Genomic DNA, 10,498 nt, shown 5'->3' on the forward strand with positions numbered 1-10,498 from the left:
CAGGACAAAAAGCCAGGAAGCAGATGCGACTGCCTACCCTGCTCTCCCTCCCTCTCCCGCTGCAGTTTGCAAATGTAAACTTCCGGTAAGAAGCGCCCAGGCGGCGGGGTACACCGTGCTCACACCTGAAGAACTGGGTCTCCAAAGTGGTCCAGAAACTGCCCTCCCACCGCCGGGGGCGAGATGCTGGCGAGGAGAGGCCTTCCTGGGGTCCCCCTCCAGGGGTCTGGGACCCAGAGGCGCTGCGTGGATCACGCATCCACGCGTGGATGCTAGGGGTCAGCCCGGGGCTCCCGGGAAACGTCCCCCTGACCTGACTCTCAAAACTGCAGCCCCTCCCTCCTTTCCCTCTTTCGGAAGTTCTTTGGAAAGAAGACCGAGAAGGGAGTAAGGCCTCTTCCATCATCGCTTTCTCTTCCCTCCGGTTTCTGCTTCTGGGAGCCCGGGCCAGGCGGGCAGGCTTGAGTGGCCCCAGGAGGGGAAGGGTTAACAAGCAGCGGCCACCTCCCCCTCCCGACCAGCCGGCCCCCCACCCCCAATGCGCTGTAAAACAATCCCAGGGTTTCCTCTTGAAGACCTTAGCCTCAGGGGCCATTATGGGAAAGTGAGGTAGCCGGGCTCTTTTATCTGCAAGAATCCATTAAGCATGGCGCACTGTTTACGGGCAGCTTCACCAGGGGACCCCGGGGGGACCCCTCCCCAGCCAGGACTCAGACGCACCTGTACCCCCTCTTACCATCACTACCCATCCCCCGCCTGAAACTGGAAATGGGGGGTTGGGAGAGGAGTGGAGAGTAAGATGCTTGGAAGCAAACCAGAGTTAAGTGTCCGCTCGCGGGGTGTGTTGGGGGTGAGGGTGGTCCTCCGGGTTCACACCTCCCTTGTGACAGCGATCTGGGAACTGACCCCCTCGCGGTCCTGACTCTCCACGCAAGTCCAAGTCCGCTGCGCTTAACGCGAGCCGCAAGGCGGGCGTGGAGAGAGGCGCACGTGTGTCCGTCAGTCCACGTGTCTGAGGGTCGCGGGGAGCCGAGGAGCGTCTGCTCGGGGCCCCACGGGCGCTTGGACAACAGCACGGCTTTAGCTTTCTTCGGAAGCTGTGGCGCAAAACGCCGGCTGGAAAGCCCTGGAGAAGACGCGAGGTTTCTGGTGTCTCATCAGAGAGTAATCTAACACCCTTTAATTATTTATACCTCCCCCCAAGAACCATTTGCCCAAATGCCCTCTTTGAACTGGCCTCCCAATCAAAACCAGGGAAGAAACTCCTACCGGCCCAAGCACAAGAACCAGAGAAAGTGGCTTTGAATTGTGGTCTCGGGAGCAGAGGCAGAGGAGGGGAAGGCGGTGGCAGCGGCCCGGGAAGGCCCCCGTGATCGTTTCTTGGAGCTTAGGCACAAAGGATATTCCCTTTTTCAAACAGTCCACAATTCAGATTGTTTAGAAGTGCAAAGATGACAGCGAAAGCAAGGAAACTCTTCCTTTAAATTCTCTGTCGTGTCCAACCAAAGACAGAGTATCAAGTCTGTGCGTCTGTCTCCTGCTTGAAATCTCTGTGGTATGACCTTCTTTGGATCTCCTGCTCTGTCCCCATGAATATAAATATTTTCTCCACTTGCCATATGTCACCCACGCACTTCCACAGACTCCACCGCCACTGCCCCGCTGGGCTCCTAGCAAAAAGAGTCTGCCCGCCTCTCAACCAGGAGGGCAGGGGGAGGAGGAGGGGGCAGTGTTGTTCAAGGGACAATGTCACTTTCCTCTTCGTCAAGACTCTTTGTCAATTGCTGGGGAAATAATTGACCTCAAGCTACTTCAGTCACAACCAATAGAAAAATGGGATGGTGATGAGTCCAGCTGTTAAGGGGAGGCACACAGGCAGGCTGGAAAACAAAGGTGCCTGGGAGTAGAGCTGACACGAAAAATATGTAAACCTTCATGTTGGCATTCTTGGGAAAAGCGAAATGTCACTTAAAAAAAACAAAACCCTGGTATTCTGCTCATTTGCCACATCTTCAAGTTTGTGATCCTTCCTTCATTTATGCTTTTTTATAGCTGAAAAGGAGAATCCCAACCCATACAGTTGCTGTCTTTTCGGTTCTCTGACCTTTTCCTTATCTTACACAATGGTACTTTTTTTCCCAATATCCTACACTCTATGAACAGCTAGAATGACACAGTTCAGTCTGATTCAAGGGCCCAGGGAATGACTTGAGAGTTCAGTGAATATTATTTGGGGGCTTTTGTTTGTAAGCAGTGGGAGAAAGAGGCAAGAGGACACTAGAAGGTGGTCATTAGAAGGAGAGAGAAGGGTCCCCAGCGAGACCACCAAGAAGGAATTCATAAATTGCCTTTGCTTAGTTCCCTGGGGCGGATGATGGTTAGGAGTGGCTTGTTGAAACAAACCTCCTATTTCAGACCACAAGATGTCCTGTCTATGAAGCCGATCTTGTTCCAGGTTGGACCAATCAGGAACAAATCAATAAGGACATTTGATGCCAGGGATGTGGTAACAGGCAAGCAAGATATCAAAGAGTGCTCAACCGGGCCTCTAAGGCAAGCTCTGAGCCCAAACCATGAGGCTGGTCTTGCAAAGGGGAGAAAGGAGACTTTGGAGTAAAAAATTCAGAAGCTACAAAAAGCAGCCCGAGAGCTTTGGTGGTTGAAATGTTCCCTTTTCATGTGAGACTAAACCCACGTGACAGACGTGTATCTGTTGATGAGCAGCCATCACAGAGAAGAGCTAAGATCCCTGCCCTCTTCAGACTTCACAATTAAAACAATGCGGCACAAACCCCTGTTGCCGGGGTTGAAGAGGTCACCAGGGCCCACACGTGAATGTCTCGACAGCCTGCATCTTCTCTATGGAGTTGCAAGCAGTGAGGGTATGTGTACAAGTCATTTTGAAAAGAAAGCACATGAGTGCACAGAAAGTGCATCGCTGTAGAGGTAAGGCTCTTAAAACTCCATGCAGATGTCCAGAGACATACATTTAGCATCACTGTAGAAAATTCCCCAATCACATTGATGCAGCTTTCTCAAATGGAATTTTTGAAAATCTGTATCTGCTCTAAGATAACTTCGAGTAAAACAAGAGAATGGGCATTTTTTCAAATCTCTCCAACCAGTAACTAGATTTCTCTCAGAATTACTAACTCCAACTAATTTAAAGAAAGAGAACGTGCTACAAGAATTCTCTGGTTTCCATCATTGTTTGAAGAGGCCAACCCCTATTTCTGTGAGGCTAGAGAGATATTTTTCAGGTACCATCCTTGAAAAAGAGATGGGTCTGGACTGGTTTTGTTCTAGCAGGATCTGTAATTTTCATACTAGAATCCAGCAACTGTCCAACATGAAATATTCTAATTGTACCTACTCGGCATTCTTCTGCCCAAGTTCACTTGCATGCGGGCAGGCTAACTCCTTGTGTCCAACTCCTTGAGACCCCACGGACTGTAGCTTGCCAGGATCCTCTGTCCATGGGATTCTCCAGGCAAAAATACTAGAGTGCTTTGCAGTGCTCTCCTCCAGGGGATCTTCCCGACCCAGGGATCAAACCCGCATCTCCTGCATTGGCAGGCAGGTTCTTTACCACTAGCACCACCTGGGAAGCCCCCAAGTTCACCTAATGGTTGAAAAAAGAAGTCTTTAGGTTGGCTGCCTAGTAATGGTAATAGATTTGCATTGAACATTCTGCGTTCTCTTTCAGTCTCCCTGGTGACTCCTGCCATTCATTTGTAAGGTAGAAAACCAAGATTGGGGTGAAACTTGTGGCCATAGTAGTGAGTAAGGCTAATTGACTCCTGTGAGCATGAAACCTCTGGCTTGGCCTCATTACCCCTGCATTAAATCTAACATATCCAAGTACAGTTGAAGGGGCATAGTTCTTGCCTGGAATATATTTGTAATTTGGTAGAAATAAATACAGTTCTAACTCAACAATGCCCCATGTGCGAGATGTTCTGGACCAAACAGAGGAAATTAGAGTGAGATGCCAATGTGGATTCTAGATTTATGAAAATTAAAACAGTTTTAAAGTATATGTCTTTCATTATGCAAGTAATTCATGTTTAAACATCATAAAACACTACATTTTAGTGTATGTAAATTAGGATTCCGTGTATGTAACAACAAAAAAAAAAGATGCCTAGAAGAAAAGCTGAAAAGAAATAAATCAAGTGGTTTATGTGTTTTTATTTAGATTGTGGGTGAATGATTTTTTTTCTGGTTCTGTTTTCCAAAATGTTATGGAGTAGTTACAAGTACTTATTAATGGTGTAAAATATATGATCATTCTATAAACATTTGTTCACACTTACACAGAGGAATTACTACAAAAATGTGATGGAAGTACTGTTCCTGTTTTCTGGGAAAAGGGTGATTTGAACAAGCATAAAGGAAGGGAGGACAGCCACCGGGTGTCTCCCCCCACTGCCAGCCATCCACAGTGCCGCTTCATTCCATCCCCTCTCCTGCTGGGCAGGCAGGATCTCTGAATTTACAGAGCAGGAACCGGGGCTCTCTCAGAACTCCACATCACCCAAGGCCTCATGGGAGAGGAAACGTGCAGTCCTGCTCTCGCTGCGCAGGCTCTGTCTTCCTGCTTGCTGCATGGGACACAGAAGAGCAGCAGAATCAACATTCGATGAGACAAGTAAACAGCGTACCCACATCTGTCCAGCCTGTCTTCCATTTGACAGGGCGACTGGCCTGACCACTTCTCTCACACAAAATCACCCCCACAGCAGATACACATATGCACACACATATACACAGAGAGACATGCAGGTACATATACATACATTACACATATACAGATATGTACACACATGCGCACACATATATACACATATATGCACACATACATACAGAGAGACATGCAAGAACATATATATATGCACATCGCATATACACATATACATGCACATATAGATACATATACACACAGACATACATATGCACACACACACACATTGCTGTCACTGCTTGGACCAAGGATGGTCACCTGACCAAAAGCCACCATGCTCTTAACTTCTAAATGCCAATCAGATCCTCTCTTCTCAAGAATTTGAATACAGAGGTGTATAAATTATGGTGACATATAATGATCATAAGCTTTTCAGCTCAGATGCTGCTCTGCTGGGGGCAAGAGCAGGAGCCAGCTCTATAAAGAGCAAGGACTTGGCGGACGGAGGCCCCTCCATGAGCAGAGAAGCTGGTCCACAGGGGAAGCAAGGAAGAAATGAAGGCAATAGTGGCCGAATCACCCCCTGCCGTCTGGCAGAGCTGTGCCCATCCCCACAGCTGTCCCATGAGCAACACGCCCCAGGAAGCCCTCTGTGTGCCAAGAGTTCCACATGCTATCTGAGCAAGCTTAACTGAATCCCTTTCCTTATGACCGAAAGGTCTCAGACCACAACAGATTATAAACACACAAATTATCAGAATGATTGTCTCAATTCACCACTGATGACCAGTGTCCTCAGGCTCAGGTCCCTGTGGATATCTCTCAGGATTCTCAAACCCTGCGTGCATACAAGCAGACCTGTCCACTTCTCATCTGCATTTCCCCAGGTGTTCCCAGACTCAACAAGTTAATACCCTCCCAGATATTCAAGTCAGAAGCCGAGGAGTTCGACTTTTTTCCTCTCCTTTGTCTCCCACATTCAACCTATTACAAGTTGTCTCATATATGGATCAGATCCACCCGTTTCTCTGCCCCTCCACTACTCTGCCCTAGTCCAGTCTCCATCTCCTGGAATCTGATAGCTGCAGCAACTTCCTGTAGCCATTCCCTTCTAATGCTCAAGTCCCAGTTGTTGCGGGTACAACACACACACATACACAGAGGCATGTAAAACCCTCTAGTGGCATTCCTTTGCCTTTTAGGGTAAAATCAAAACTCTGGAGCACAGCCTGCGATGGCCTGGCCATGCATCCTCGCCTGTCCTGCCTTTCAGCATCCCACGCACACTCTGCCCAGGCTGAACCTCTTTCGCTTCCTCAAAAATGTAGTGCTTCTCGGCCTGAGGGACTTCCCTGAATTCTGTTTCCTTCTGCATGGAACTCTTCCTCTACTGGCTGGCTCCTACTCTCAAGACACAAGACTAAGGAACCCCAGTGTGTGGTCCTGTGACCTTCTGACCACCCAGGGCACCTACCAACCTTCTTGGTCATTCCGTTTGTATGATTTGTCTTCCCTGCTTGACTGTAAGCTCCATGTAGGCACATCCCCAACACTGAGCCCACAGCACATGCTTAGGAAGGATTGGAGGAATGAATGGATTAGGTTCTTTAACAACGTATTGTAAAGACAGTTTAGTGAACCAGCTCTTCTACTCGTTGTTAAAACTTACACCTTTTAAGGATCTGATACAAATCCTGAAGGTGGGAGATGAGGCCAGAGAACAAAATTAATAATATATTTAGTGTTACTAGTTTTAGCATACCTAAAATTTCTCCTCCCTCTCTGCACCACTGCATGTTTGTGTGTTCGTTGCTCAGTCGTGTCCGACTCTTTGTGACCCCATGGACCCATCAGCCTCCTCTGTCCATGGAATTCTCCAGGCAAGAATACTAGAGTGCATAGCCATTCCCTTCTCCTGGGGATCTTCCCGACCCAGGGATCAAACCCACGTCTCATGCATTGCCTGGTCTTGATCTCTGCTCAAATGTATCAGCAACACAGAGAGGTCTTTCCCTCTGTCCGATGTTACTATTTTCAAAGCTCTCATTCCTATCCAGAAGTCATTTAAAAGTGTACCTTTTAGCTGTCTCTCCCCCACAGAATGTAAGCTCGGTGAGAGCGCAGTCTTGGTGTACCTTGCCTCTCCGTATCCTTGGCACCGAGGAAAGCACCCGGCTGGGGTCAGGGCTGCTCAATCAAAGGATATCAAGCTGAATTTATTTGCATTGAAGCTTTGACCCACAACAAGTGGTCAAATGCAACCGATGATTTGTTTCTAAGCAGTTGTAATTCAGCTACAGTAATTATTTCTGCCGATCTCTCAAAATGACTGTCCATCTTCTCCCTCATCGTCTGCCTCTTTCATCTCACCAGATACTACATTCGGGATGTCAGGGACATCTGTAAACTTCCCTTAGTTAAAGGGAACCTATGACTTTAAAAAGATGGTTCTACTGAAGATAGTATAAAACGAGCAGTAAAAGGAAGAGCTCCGGAGGAGATAAAGGGCATCAGTCAGGAGCAGGGCGGCTCCTTTTCATGAAGAGTTCCTAGGTGATGCCTGGCCAGCGGCTCCACCCCAGGAAAATAGGCCAGCAGGGAAACCTGCCCCAGCCTGGCTTAACCCTTCCATGGCCCTCAGTTCACTAAGATGCTGGGAAAGATCAGAAGAATTCCAGCACTCCTCACTGACTGGAAGAAAACAGCAAACGAAAAAAAAAAGAAAAGAAAAGAAAAGACTGATTGCGATGTGGCTCCCCCACCCCCAAGCTTTCTTCTCCCAAAGAGCCTTCTGTTCAGAGAAATTAAAGGACTCTGATAGCAGATCACAAATTCAGGACAGAAAAGCTCCACTATGTAGCCAGAGACTGTATTGTGGGTAACCAGACATCGGACACTTTTTTTTTTGCTTATGAACTTTTGGAGACCATTCGAATAAAAGACTGCTTGTTCCTGGACAAACACTCACCAGCAAAGAAGCCTTTAAGAGGACGGGGGATTTTTGTTTTGCATTTTCCCTTTGTAAAAAGAGAAGAGAGAGAGACCAGAGAGACACTTGCTCTACTTACTTTTCAGATGAAAGAACCTAGAATTTGTTTACTATTGTTGGGGATTCATGTTTACAAGTTCCTACGCCTCTGTGGTTAAAAAGAAATGCTATTTTTAAAAGCAAAAACCCACACAAGCCTCCATATGTAGGGCTTTTCTTCCTCTTCCTGTCTCCCCACCTTCATGTGACAGATGGCCACGAACCTATAAGCCAAGTCAATGCTCAGGAGGTGACTCTTTCTTTCCCTGCCTCCCTTTCCTTCAGAGACCATATCTGAGTTGGAAAACACTCTGTCGTCAACGCTCAGTGCAATTCAACTTGTCCTAAAAGTCACACCCCAGAGCTTCTCCTTTTCAGAAAGCCTAGCCCCTGGCCTATATGATTCTACAACCTGAGTTTCAGTTCCCTGTCCCTTGCAGTCCTCATCCTCCTTGTATCCATGAACCATTTCTGCGTTTAAGGTAGCAAGATGTGGACGAATGTCCTTTTAAAAGAGGGTGTGCCATAACTGGGTCACTGACTGTGTGACTAATCATGGTTGCCTAGAACCACAGCGACTGTGGCTTCAACTTGCCTTGTCGTTTGTGAACCACGAAATGACCCAGCTACAGGCAGGCTCTGGAGCTCGAGGCTCTTCCCAGGCCCCAGGCTTGGGGCCTCAGGGATCCAACCTCCTCAGAGCCCCCCTCAGCCAGGTCTTTGCAGGCTCCAGTCTCAGAAAAAGCATTGGCAACAGGCCCTCTCTGGTCCCATGTCCATTTAGCAACACTGAATTCAAATGAGAAAAAGAAGGGGCCTAGAATAAGTTTCAAGAATTTTTTTTTAAAGGAAAGGGAACAAGAAAAAGGACTTCCCCCAACTTACTGTGGGGTCCTTTGTTGTAGCTATCATTTACTCACTTATTGCACTAAGACTTGAGGAAATCCATAAATCTTTCCCCAATCACGACAGCAATTTAAGGAATTTTCAGAACAGAAGCAGCCTTTGCCAAAGGGTCCCCTCGATGTATCCTGAGTTAGGAGCACCTGAGATTGCCTGGCTGCAATGCTGGGGTCAGTGCCAGGTCGGGGTGCAAGGGGGAGCAATTAACCCCTTTCTATCTTGCCTACCATCAACGTTTCTGCGGGCTTGCAGTGCTAAAAAAAACCACTCAGGGCCCAGAGGTTTAGTTACAAATGAGGAAAAGGACTGGTATTAATAGTGAAAGTAGCGAAGGATCTGTTCTCACGACTTCTCAACAGGAACCTCCCACCCCAACTCTGGAAAAAGAGGGTTTTATCCTACCTAGTTGGGGTGACATAGGGGAAGGTCCGCAAGGGACCCCGCCAGCTCCTCCAGCCCCGCCCCCTTACCTGGGCTCCTCTTACCCCCCTGGGCAACGCCTCAGGTGTAAACTACTTTTTTCTTTCTTATCACAAGAATTCTACAAGGTAACTACTGTCTTGGGGAGGGGAAGCCGCGTTGTCTCCGAAAGCACAGACGGAAGCAACAAATGGGGAAAAAAAAAAAAAAAACAGGCCAGGCTTGTGAAATCCCAAACCAGACCGGTAAGAACAACATCATAAATTATGGATCTCCCCAAGCCGCCTCCGGCCAGGCCCTGTGCGGGGCGTCTCCAGGGACTCGCAGGACGCGGGTGTCCTCAGTGGTCCGGGCATGCGGTTGGCAGGGGCCACTGAGGCCCCCGTGGGGCGACGAGTCCAGGGCCCCCCCGGGACCCAGGGGACGGCGATCCCGAGCCGACCGAACCCCGATTGCCTTTGTTGGCGGGGATCCCCGAGCGTGGGCCGGGCCTGCGGACCGCAGGGGCGCGCGGGGCAGGCAGGTGTGGGGGCGGCGCGGGGGCCCCGAGCGGCCGGCGACAGCTGAGCGAGGGCGCGGGGGCGGAGGCGGGCGTCACGCGCGGGACGCCCATCTGGCCCGGGTCTCCTCCCGCGCCCGTGGCGGGAGGGACAAGTCAAGGTCAGCGGCGGCGGCGCGCGGTGGGCGCCCAGACCCGGGCCTCGGTCGCGCCCGCCCAGCGCCCCGCCGCCAGCCCCGGGCGCCCACCTTGCCCTTTGTCCTTCCTGCCGAGCAGCTGGGCCGTGACCCCCGGCAGCCTCGGAGCCGGCGGGATTAAAGGAGCCTCCGCACTGCGGACAAACTGCAACTCCGACCCCCCCCCCCCCCCCCAGCCCTCAACCACCCCACCTATTGTTTTGTTTTTGTTTTGTTTTCTTGGCAGCGTTTCAACCACTCTTCGTAAGGTGGGCAACCCCCACCCGGTCACATTTAAATGTGTTTGTGTGCCAGACCGGCCTGCTGTTACACCCTTTCAGCTCTGCAACCCGCACCGCAGACACAATGAATTAGGAGATTAAAGTTACCGAAAAACCACTCATTCTGCAGCTCTATTGACCAACGTGTAAAGGGGCTTTGTGTGTGTGTGTGTGTGTACGACACAGAGACACACACAAGCCTCACAGTTGTTCTTCTGTAATTTTGTCCTCAAATACGCTTTTTTTTTTCCCGTGATGCTGATCAAAGGTCAATAATGAGACTCAAAAATAAGCCACCTTCTCTAGTAAGCCCCCACTCCCAGAGTTGGGGTCCTCCTGGGGCAGAGAAAAGGGAACCCCAGATCAAGCCGAGTCGGGTGTGAGTTAGGCCCTGGAGAAAATTGCGGGCAGAGGAAACGTGGGGGGCGGCTTCCTGGATTTCTGCTGCAGGAAGAAACCACCAGTGGGAGGGAGGGAGGGCAGCAGGGGAAGGGCTAGGGAGGGGCG

At 49.6% G+C, this 10,498-nt stretch overlaps 2 long non-coding RNA genes across 2 annotated transcripts; one reads left to right on the plus strand and one right to left on the minus strand.

Annotated features, from left to right (window-relative positions):
- Positions 1–4,171: 4,171 nt before the first annotated feature.
- On the minus strand, positions 4,172–9,887 carry LOC112579177. Its single transcript, XR_003103635.3, has 2 exons — positions 9,783–9,887; positions 4,172–4,604 (listed from the first exon to the last, which is right to left on the minus strand). It is a non-coding gene; the product is annotated as an uncharacterized LOC112579177 (long non-coding RNA).
- On the plus strand, positions 8,640–10,109 carry LOC112579178. The gene is made up of 2 exons (XR_003103636.3): positions 8,640–9,280; positions 9,958–10,109. It is a non-coding gene; the product is annotated as an uncharacterized LOC112579178 (long non-coding RNA).
- The last annotated feature ends 389 nt before the right edge of the window (positions 10,110–10,498 follow it).

This window comes from Bubalus bubalis, chromosome 15 (genome assembly GCF_019923935.1).
Source record: "Bubalus bubalis isolate 160015118507 breed Murrah chromosome 15, NDDB_SH_1, whole genome shotgun sequence".
In the NCBI taxonomy this organism is placed as follows: domain Eukaryota; kingdom Metazoa; phylum Chordata; class Mammalia; order Artiodactyla; family Bovidae; genus Bubalus; species Bubalus bubalis.